Source organism: Alosa pseudoharengus, unplaced genomic scaffold (assembly GCF_046254945.1).
Source record: "Alosa pseudoharengus isolate Yale_2024_CS ecotype anadromous, Long Island Sound unplaced genomic scaffold, YU_APseudo_1.1 YU_APseudo_1.1_scf_3, whole genome shotgun sequence".
Taxonomy (NCBI): domain Eukaryota; kingdom Metazoa; phylum Chordata; class Actinopteri; order Clupeiformes; family Clupeidae; genus Alosa; species Alosa pseudoharengus.
In genome coordinates, this window is record NW_027468718.1 from 5191202 (window position 1) to 5201515 (window position 10314).

Sequence of the window (10314 nt, forward strand, 5' to 3'; positions counted from 1 at the left end):
GTGGCGCGGTCAGTGCTCGAGGACGGGTACGACCCCATTGGCCAGCAGGGGCAACCTAAGGCAGAGCATGGCGGCCCGTCCCCTCGGTGCAGCGTGCCTGCGGCCGGTGCGCTCACCCGTTCTCACGCTAGTGTGAATGCCCGGAGGAATCCGGAGGAGAAGGGGGATGACGTTGCGAGTAACAAAGGGGGGAGGGTTGATGCATAAAGGCCAGAAAGGGGCCATATATATATACCATTTATATTCTCTACAAGGGTTCACTTAAGGAGCCATATACCTGGAAGGAGGGTGGGTGAGCGACGAATAGGATCATGAAGTTGTTATGTGACTCCGATTTGGCACCGATGGCCGTTGCATGAAATTTCTTTTATGCTCAAAGTGACTAGCACATTAGCCGCTTTGGGGACAAATCCGTCTCGGGTCCTAGCCACATGTTCATAACAAGGAATTGGTCTTTCTGTCACTTAATCTGGGCGTTCGGGGTTTGCTTACTGCTGTCATTTACTTACTCACATAAGGGCAGTAATGCCGACACATTCTTATTGGTACTCACATAAGGTTTAGGTTTGATGTTTTATTAGGTTTTAATGACAGACGCTATTCCCCTGTAGCTTGCTCATATGCATCTAGCCTGAGGTGTCGCGACGAAATATAAGGGGTCATGACACACTCCTGTGTTTAAATACTGCTTATGCTGCATAGTGAGGCTAATTCAGCCTCAAAGGGGGGAATATGTGGTGATTTTATCTAGACATAATAATAATACTTATGTGTGTGTGTGTGCTGGTTTATTAGAAAACATTCCATTTACTATAAAGGTGTTGTTTGTGCAACTGTTATGCAAACATTTACTGGAAGTCATGAGACTGAACTGTCAGAGGCTAAGAGTGAAAGTAAAAACAGGGCCTGGGAGAGAAAGGTGCTTACCAGAAGGGCATAAATAGAAGGGGCTAGCAGAAGAGGAGATGCAGGGACCTTCCAGAGAGGGGAAGTGAAACCAAAGTTGAAGTGACACATAGAACCAAATCAAAACATACCCTGCCTGGCAACAGATTACACATAGAACTTGATCACATGTATTCTGCCTAGCAACACACATTTTTTAATGTTTGTATGAGAAGGAGTTTCCACCAATATCTCAAGTCCCAAAACGTTCTGATTGGCTAAAAGGGGCCTGGTGACGTTCCTGATGATAGGAACGCCTCTCAGGCCCCTGAGAGCATAAAAGAGAGAGCTCAGGCACATTCAGATCAGATCTCATCGGGGTAGCAGCTGCAACTCATCACTCTCTTGCCTGACGGTCCAGTCCTGACATTGTTTGGATTGTATCATCACTGCAAAACGGTGAATAAAGGATCAACAGTCTTCAGCATTTCTCGTCTTGGTGTTCTCCTTCGGGTCTTTGACATCAGAGTGCTAGTTGGATTGGAGGTTTCGGGAAGTGGATAATTTCCACCACAGATCCACTTCACAAGGGGCGTGTTTAACTCGCTGAGTGGCAACTGAGTGGGCGTGCCTGACCGCGACTCCTCTTCACTGCGCATGCTTCAACGTTTGCTGCGCAGCCGCACTTCAAATTGGCTCCAAATTTTCCAAGATGGCGTCGCCTCGGCGGCTTCAATTCCATAGAACACTGCAGAATGCAGCCACACTGTCCAGTTCTATATATACAGTCTATGGTTCAGTGAGTGACGTTTTTGCCTAGGCTATGTTGAAATGGCTAATTTATTGTATTAGTTACAAGGCAGTCTTGACTAATTTTATTGTTCTGGGTTTACAGGTAGGGTTTGACTAATGTAGGGCAGGTTAAGTAAGCTTAACAGAACAACAAGCAGAATTACACACATTCTTCAACGATGGGTATCAGCAAAACATTTTTACAATACTGGTTCAATGTAATCATTGTTAATATAAAATGTTGTGTGTAGTGTCGTCTTCTATGTCGTTGAGGAAGTTTTTTTATTTTTTTCTGCCAGGTAGACCAACAGCTCTTATTTGGAGGAGTAGCTACATTATTATCATTGCCAATATAGGATGTTGTGTGTGTGGTGTCTGCTATGTCATTGAGTGTTTTTTTTTAAATGTTCTGCCAGGTAGAAGACCAACAGCTCTCATTTTGGGGAGCAGTTACATTCGCCGTGGGGAGGAGAGCACGAGGAGGACCTTGGGGCGCAACCTGGGTGCCCGTGCCCAGGTTGAGTGGCTTGGCTTGGGTGGAATGCGGTGGCACTCTGTTGTCCCCCGCTTCTATAATTGGCTAAGAGGAAGATTCGCCCCGGATGTCCTGCTGATTCACTGCGGCGGGAACGACTTGGGGAAGCTCAAGTCTCTGCATCTCGTCGCAGCGATGAAGCGTGACCTACAGAATCTCCATCGGCGTTTCCCCAAAATGCTAATTGTCTATTCAGCCATCAGCCAGAGACGCCGCTGGGGATCTGTACGTCCGAGGAGAATCGAGCATTCTCGTAAGTGGGTGAACAGTGAAATGGCTACCTTTGTCTTGGGTCTGAACGGGGTCATTGTGCATCACCCTGACATACGCTTTTACAAGCCTGAGCTGTTTCTTAGGGACAATGTTCATTTGACCGCTTTGGGCAACAACATTTTTTTAAATGCTTTTTCGGAGTGTCTGAGGGCAATATTCCTGTAGGGTGAGACAAGATGGCAGCTCAGACTTGTTAAACTGTATGTGACGCTTGATGTGCCTTTGAGTTTATGTTAGATTAAAAATAATCACATGGCACTGTTCATTTCTAACCCCCCCTCCCCCCCAAACAGTAAATGTATATTTTGATTGGACTCCCCACTACAAAACAAATATGACAATAGTAACATTTGGACTTCCCTCAAACACACACAAAATATGATGACAATAATTAATTGTGATTGGACTCCCTCTTTATTGCCATCCTTTCCACCTGAGCCAAAACACTCACCTCCCCCTGGTTGTCCTACCTGTCTCTCCCCACGGCGAATGTAGCTTGGGGGGGACAAACGGCAACCCTCCTTTGAGATCCCCACCAGCTGACATAAAATAGCCAGCCACTCTACAGAGCCTGGTCTCTGTCCTACTAAGGTAGGCATGGTTGAAGCCTCTCCACTCTTTAATTTGACATTACCATCTCCCATGTAGTATTTCAAATGTTTTGTTCTTTCTTATCTTTTCCTGTTGTGAATATATAGCTTGGGAGGATGGATACTGCGAGCCTCTCCACCAACCAATGCACAACAGCTGCAAACTACTGGATAAGGTAGCTATACTACAAATCTCTTCACTCAAACCTACTTTCTGTGAAGTTGTGTGGAATGCTTTAGATGGCATCAACCACTGTTCAGATTATCCGTGTAATTATGTGTTTTCATTTTATCTATGTATTTTTTGCACCAACCACATGCACCTGCAGTGACAGACCATTCCTTTCCTGTTTAGAGGCCTTGTCGACTGTACAAGGGCCATATCTCCACTATGGCAAGTAAACTACAAACCTTCATATTTCAGATGTTGCCACCTACAGTGCTAAATATCTGTGTAATTATGCATGTTTTTCATTATTATTATTATTATTATTATTAAAAGTAGTGTGCTTCCTTCCACTTGTGTTTACAGACATAGAATGCAGTTTGGAGGATGGATCTGCACTTCCCTCCACTTGTGTTTTCTGACATTGAATGCAGTTTTGCCGATGGATCTGCAAGCCATCTCAGCTGTAACCATATGCATCTGCAGTGATGGAGTAGCTTATGTGCATACATCAATTACCATAGCCTTAATAATACCTTAACATCTACTGACATTCAAACATCCACATTTTTGTGGACCGTTGACACCTGTGTTGACTGCAGTAAATGTGGCCAGAAGAAGAACACTAACATCAGTCTTTAATTTAAAATAATGTTTGATAAATCCCATTTCACCTCAAAGATATAAGGGGATGTATGTGTTCACATGTATTCTGATGAGGCTAATTATTGCATCTGCAGTGATGTATCTGACTTGACTACATCTGTTGCTGTTGTGAAATGCCAGTTACCATAAAGCCTTAACCTTTACATCCACTGACATCTAAACATCCAGTTTGTTTTTAATTTAAAATAAATTATGTTTGATAGATCCCATTTCACCTCAAAGATATAAGGGGATGTATGTGTTCACATGTATTCTGATAAGGCTGATTATTGCATCTGCAGTGATAATAAAGCCTTAACCTTTACATCCACTGACATCTAAACATCCAGTTTGTTGAGGACATTTGACACATACATGTATGTTGCCTGCAGTTAAGGGTGCTAGGAGAAGAACATTACAATGTTTACCTAGAGTCCATCTCTTCAATAAACCTTATGATGTGATGTTATACCATGTTTATTTTCTTCCTGTGTTGTACTAGATACATTGTGAAACTAACATGTCTACAGCTAAACATGCCATTAACAGTGCAGGGATTTTATCACAGTGGTAAGATGTTACTATACACAATATGTACCTTGTGGAGTTGTGAATATTTTAACGTTGAGTGTTTGTGGAAAAGAGGACACTCAGCGGTGGAGGTGGGCTCGTGTATCATATGTGGCACCATTGTGTCCACAGATCTGTGATGTAGTATCTGACTTGATTACATCTACGTCTTTGGGTATGTTATAAATCGCCAGAATCATGTCTAATGCATGCACATTTTAATGCATGTTTTTTCTGAATTTCGGAGGTCTTGATATTAAAGTTGTTTCCCAATCATTCATATGGGAAAAGGTTCTTACACTTTCAACATAAAGTTTGTATATTTACACTTTTTCGTTACAGCATTTATATCACTGCTACTGGCCTTGTGGTAAGTTTTTAGAGGGGGTGGTATTTTTAAGTGTAGCTGGACTAAGTTAGCTTTACTGAACTCAACTCGTGTTTTTTCTGGAGCTGCGTCCGTACTTGCTGTAAGTTTTACACTTACGGTAGCATAATGAGGATCTCTACATGTAAACCGAAGCATTGAGAACGTTGTAAGTGTACAGGCAATGTATTAAAAAGAAACACAAATTCGTTCGAATAACCCGCCATCTCTTCCGTGTATATCCTGTTGCATTCAGTTCTCATTCTCAGTTTCACGCGAGATTTACCCAGAGAGTTCTGTTTTTTCCCAAGATGGCGCCCATCTGTATATGTGAACGAGACGTGAACGGTACTGATTTTCTTTTTAATAAACTGCCTGTAGACTTACACAGTTCTCAATGCTTCGGTTTACATGTAGACACCCTCATTATGCTACGGTGTAAGTGTGTTGCTATTTGGAGCTTTGGTAGCTATTTGTTTTTACTACGTTTAGTTCAAGCGCTCTGGTTCAAGCATCGTTGTGTTTGGTGGGTCAGGTGACGAGCCGTCGGATCACAGCACAGCACCCAGAATGCATTGCAACACACCGTCATGAAGGGACTCATCGTTAGGTCGGCTTTAAATAGCATACAGCACCTATGGTAATATAACGTTGTCTGTAAGCTCCACAGATCGTGGCAAGACAATTGAATTGATTGTGGACTTCTTGCCGGGCAATGATGAGTAACTTAACTTGAATGGTACTTGAATTAAGCATTCACATGCTTAATATCTGTATGAATGTGTGTTTCTCAATGTTATAATCTACGGTATACAACTGTACACATGACTAGGTTTGAGTGGAGCTAGCTGGGCATAATACTGGGTTGAATGGATCTGGAAAATACTTTATTTTTTTAATGACCTATATGAACATGGTTTGGCTTTAAAAAAAAAGACGAGAGCGCGAGTGCTGCCAAGGCATTGAACTGGGCTGAATGGATTTGGAAAATATATATATATTTTTTAATGACCTGTATCAACATGGATTGGCTTTCGCGCTCTGCCATCTTTTTTTACATTACCTTTAGAACTGGTGCTGGCAAGGCATTGAACTGGGCTTCATCCAAGGATTCCGACGGTACCTCATTTATGAAAATCGGACATACGGGTCAAAAGTTACATGCACACACCTTCATACACAGACAGCCCAGCCCAGCCCATTAGAGCTCTGCCAGGTGGCTTAGAACTCTTCCAGGTGCAAGCTTAAACAATTAGAGCTGTGATGTCACAATCGGAATTAGAATCCTTGAACATTCCACCATTCATTTCAATGGGCCCAAAAAACGCCGAAAAACGGGAATAACGTGAAAACGACAAGGGCCAGCGACACGAAATCAACAAGCAAGTTACACCGGTTCGGGCCTGAATTTTTGGAGTTTGAACTGCGTCGATAGCTCAAACGGTCTAGGAGCAGTAGTTCGTCCAAAAAGTGGGTGAATAGGAATAATAAACTAGAATTGCGGTTCCGAGGAACTGCAAGAGTGGGTTTGATCAGGGGCATGGAACTCGGCCTTATCCAAGGATTCCAACGGTACCTCATTTATGAAAATCGGACATACGGGTCAAAAGTTACATGCACACACCTTCATATACACAGACAGCCCAGCCCAGCCCATTATAGCTCTGCCAGGTGGCTTAGAACTCTTCCAGGTGCAAGCTTAAGCAATTAGAGCTGTGATGTCACAATCGAAATTTGAATTCTGAACATTCCGCCATTCATTTCAATGGGCCCAAAAAACGCCGAAAAACGGGAATAACGCGAAAACGACAAGGGCCAGCGACACGAAATCAACAAGCAAGTTACACCGGTTCGGGCCTGAATTTTTGGAGTTCGAACCGCGTCGATAGCTCAAACGGTCTAGGAGCAGTAGTTCGGCCAAAAAGTGGGCTTATAGGAAGATATAATAATAAGAAAACTTAAGAAGAACAATAGTGGGCTTGCTCCGCAAGCCCACAGCATGGCTGAGCTGTGGTCTTGCTGGATCAAACCCACTAACTAGAATTGCGGTTCCGAGGAACTGCAAGAGTGGGTTTGATCAGTGGCACGGAACTCGGCCTCATCCAAGGATTCCAACGGTACCTCATTTATGAAAATCGGGCACACGGATCAAAAGTTGTCTGCATTAACGCAACATCCAATAAGCTAAAACGCATAAATAACATGGTTGCTATGCTGGTTGCTATGGTGGTCGCTAGGTTGACATTACAGGGGTGGTTTCTAGGTTGTTGCTAGGGTAATTAGTTAGTTGCTAGTAAGCCATCTTAAGCTGACTGCATAAAGTGATTATTTTAAGAGATACATTTTCAAACCAGAACTGTGTATAGGTCATGGTTAAAAACGTATCAGAATCTCAGAAATAATCACGTAATGCAGCCAGTTTAAGATTTTTTAAGAAGTCAGATTTTTTAAAGGCAATCAAATTTCTGCTGACTCTCTTCTGGCTGCGGTTAAAGGCCAGCGCCTCCTGAGAGGCCTGAAGGGTCAGTTCTGAGGTTGTTGGCTGCTGGAACCGAAAAAAGGACTGCATTTTCTTAAAAGACAATGTGACTGAAGTGCGGGCAAAGTTTGCACAGAAATGTACGATTTTTCCCACCCTCATCGACCTCGTCATAAAACTTGTTTAAATGATCACACGACGCCTCCTTGCTGCTTTGTTGTCTACATCAGCATTTCTCAAACTTCTTTGACCTGAGGCCCAGTCAAGGCATACTTTGGGGTCATAGGGCCCACCTACATGAACCCACCCCCTCCTCCCAACCCCTATCAAATTTTAATGATATCACAATTATTATTTTTATACTATATTGCCTACATGCACTTCAAAACAGTCAATGTTTAAAGTGCTAAGATTGTTTACAAAAGTTTGTGAAAGCATGCACATCAGAGTACTGCTTTACTAATGTAAAATATTACCTTACTATGCACAGAGAATCACAGGCTTAGTCCCTGCCTCAGTCATTGCAAGCGCCTCTGATTTATTAATCACCACTATGTGGATACTGTTTTTAGAATTGATTTAGATTAAGTGTTAGTATAATTTGTATTTTTGTAATTTGTATTTTAGTATATTTTTATATATTGTATTAAGTGTTAGTATAATTTGTATTTTAGTATATTTAGCATATTCTTATCTTCTACTGTCCTTACTGCTTAGTTGTGTTTTTATATTATACACTTTAATTACTCTTTCTGCTGTTAAAGAATGTGTTGTGTTGTATGTATGCTGCTGAGACCTTGAATTTCCCCTGGGGATCAATAAAGTATCTATCTATCTATCTATCTAAATATAATTAGGCCTACACTAGTTTCATTGTTTTTGCATTGTTGCATGATTGATATGCTATTTAATTACATTTCATTTGAATGCCTGAATGTAAGAATTCAGGAAACACAATACCAGCTTTTAACATTTCTGTTGTTAGTTTATGTAAATCACATAACACATGAACTGTTTACATACTACTGATAGCCCATTACTGTACACAATAATACTGTGCCCATTCATTAACATATATTAAACATCAGGCGTCTTGTTTACACATTTAAACCATATTTGCACTTCGAATTTCGCTTCCAAACTGTAATAACTACATCTACAAAGTCTAAAGAAGATAACCATGTAGTCTGTTCATAGATAAGATCAATTTTGACAGAACTACAGACTTCGTGAAAGTAGCCTAGTAGTCCTACATAAAAGGCTCCATATTCACTTCATTGCAAAATCGCGGTTGGTCTGTTTACACACTAAAACCATATTTACACTTCGAAATTCGCTTCCAAATTGTAGTAACTACATCTACGAAGTCTAAGGAAGATAACCTTGTAGTCTGTTCAACGATAAGATACATTTTGACAGAACTACAGACCTCGTAAAAGTAGTACCTAAAATTAGTGTGATAAATGGCCATCACGTAGCCTAAAGCATATAGCACTAGCATATGACAACAGCAAATAGCTAACGTTTACGTTAGCCTAACTTACTTATCGTTGACGTTGACCCGACACGTTTATAAGTTAAACCATAGACTGATAAGGACGTCCATCAAAATTCCGTGTGTATCCTGTGTATCTTTCGTGCTGCTATCCTGTTGCCTTTTCCCTGTTGTTCCGGCAACAAGGTTTTTACGCGATATTTGCCACATCCCAGAGAGTTGTTGTTTGGTGGGTCAGGTGACGAGCCGTCGAATCACAGCACAGCACCCAGAATGCATTGCAACACACCGTCTAGAAGGGACTCAGCGTTAGGTCGGCTTTAAATAGCATACAGAACCTATAGTAATATAACGTTGTCTGTAAGCTCCACAGATCGTGGCAAGACAATTGAATTGATTGAGGACTTCTTGCTGGGCAACGATGAGTAACTTGATTAGTAATGCTGCGTGGATATGCATGATATCTGTATGAAAGTGTGTTTCTCAATGTAATAATATATACAACTGTACACATGACGAAGTTCAAATGGAGCTAGCTGGGTATTGGACTGGGCTGAATGGATTGGTGAAATACTTTATTTATTTTTTTTATGACCTATATGAACATGGTTTGGCTTTAAAAAAAAGAGGAGACAGCGCTTCGCGCTGTCTCCTCTTTTTTTACATGACCTTTACACTTAGTGCTGGCAAGGCATTGAACTGGGCTGAATGGATTTGGAAAATATATATATATATTTTTTTTAATGACCTGTATCAACATGGTTTGGCTTTAAAAAAAAGATGAGACAGCGCTTCGCGCTGTCTCATCTTTTTTTACATTACCTTTACACTTAGTGCTGGCAAGGCATTGAACTGGGCTTCATTCAAGGATTCCAACGGTACCTCATTCATGAAAATCGGACATACTGGTCAAAAGTTACATGCACACACCTTCATATACACAGACAGCCCAGCCCAGCCCAGCCCAGCCCATTAGACATTGCCAGATGGCTTAGAACTCTGCCAGGTGCAAGTAATCAACTCTAGCAGCAGAGCTCTACCAGGTGCAAGTAATGAGGTGCTGTGATGTCATAAAGCCCCAGCATTCCGCCATTGATTTCAATGGGGCCCAAAAACGCCGAAAAACGGGAATACCGCGAAAACGACAAGGGCCAGCGACACGAAAGCAACAAGCAAGTTACACCGGTTCGGGCCTGAATTTTTGGAGTTCGAACCGCGTCGATAGCTCAAACGGTCTAGGAGCAGTAGTTCGGCCAAAAAGTGGGTGAATAGGAAGATATAATAATAATAATAAGTAAACTTAAGAAGAACAATAGTGGGCTTGCTCCGCAAGCCCACAGCATGGCGAAAGGTCTTGCTGGATCAAACCCACTAATAACTAGAATTGCGGTTCCGAGGAACTGCAAGAGTGGGTTTGATCAGTGGCACGGAACTCGGCCTCATCCAAGGATTCCAACGGTACCTCATTTATGAAAATCGGGCACACGGATCAAAAGTTGTCTGCATTAACGCAACAT

General features: G+C 41.9%; 1 long non-coding RNA gene across 1 annotated transcript; it reads left to right on the forward strand.

The window, feature by feature from the left end:
* Window positions 1-2266: 2266 nt before the first annotated feature.
* LOC143099547 (uncharacterized) lies at window positions 2267-3489 on the forward strand. Its single transcript, XR_012981651.1, has 3 exons — window positions 2267-3076; window positions 3184-3251; window positions 3405-3489. It is a non-coding gene; the product is annotated as an uncharacterized LOC143099547 (long non-coding RNA).
* Window positions 3490-10314: the final 6825 nt, after the last annotated feature.